Below are 1,077 nucleotides of genomic sequence, written 5' to 3'. Positions count from 1 at the left end.
GTTTTAGCCACTTTGCAGACATCAGCCAGTTTTAGCCACTTTGCAGATATCAGACATTTTTAGCTACTTTTTAGACATCAGACATTGTTAACCACTTTATAGACATCAGCAATTTTTTTAGCCACTTTTAGACATTAGCTATTTTTACTAGACATGCACCGATCCAATACCAGTATCGGTACCGATATCGGAAAAACTTCTGGGCCAGGTATCGTTGACAGTGTAACTGATCCATGACTCAGCAGATCTATTCACTCTAATTCTCTGCTTTGTGCTCTGAGTGACGTCATGTGCCAGCGTAGTGACTGAACAAATTAAAGCTGTGTTGTTTGTACATGTTTGACCATGCTTGTGAAGATCTTGGTGGGTTTAAGTGTGCTGCTATGGTGCAGAGTTTTTAATAAATTTGTAATTCAGTACATTCATGTCTGCATTTACAAAAACAAATGTTTACGTTAATTCAGCTCTGGGTTTGTAAGCTCAAACATCCAGGTAGGTAGACAACAACAAAAAATGGCTAAATCATGTCATCTGTGTCCAGATGACATGATTTAGCCATTTTTGTTGATTCAGCACTGTTTTTTGGTTCTGTATCAGATCGGTATCGATCGATATTAAACTACAGATATCGGAATGGAAGTGGAGAAAAGTGGATCGGTGCATCCCTAATTTTTACCCACTTTGCAGACATCAGCCATTTTTTAACACACACAAAAAAAAAACATGTTGTGAACTTTAGCAAACGCCTAGATAAAGTTTATTGAACATCTCCATCTCTCAAGTCTGAACCTTGAACTTCCTGCTGTTACTGTTTGGTCTTTTCTGAAATATAAAATGCAGTTAACACAAACTAAACTACAACAACAAAAAAGGTTGAATCATGTCATCTGGACTTCGTTTTTTTGTTAAAAAGAAACGTTTCGCCCCTCATCCAAGAGGCTTCGTCAGTCTGAGGCCTAGCCATCTGGTATTACCCAGAAGCCACCCTGACTCTTGTGTTTCAAGCCTGCCTCAGATACCCCTGAAGTCCAGGCCTAGCCATCTGGGTAATACCAGATGGCTAGGCCTCAGACTGAC

Source organism: Nematolebias whitei, chromosome 15 (genome assembly GCF_014905685.2).
Source record: "Nematolebias whitei isolate Nwh7 chromosome 15, NemWhi1, whole genome shotgun sequence".
Classification (NCBI taxonomy): domain Eukaryota; kingdom Metazoa; phylum Chordata; class Actinopteri; order Cyprinodontiformes; family Rivulidae; genus Nematolebias; species Nematolebias whitei.
Note: the sequence above shows the minus strand (reverse complement) of the source record.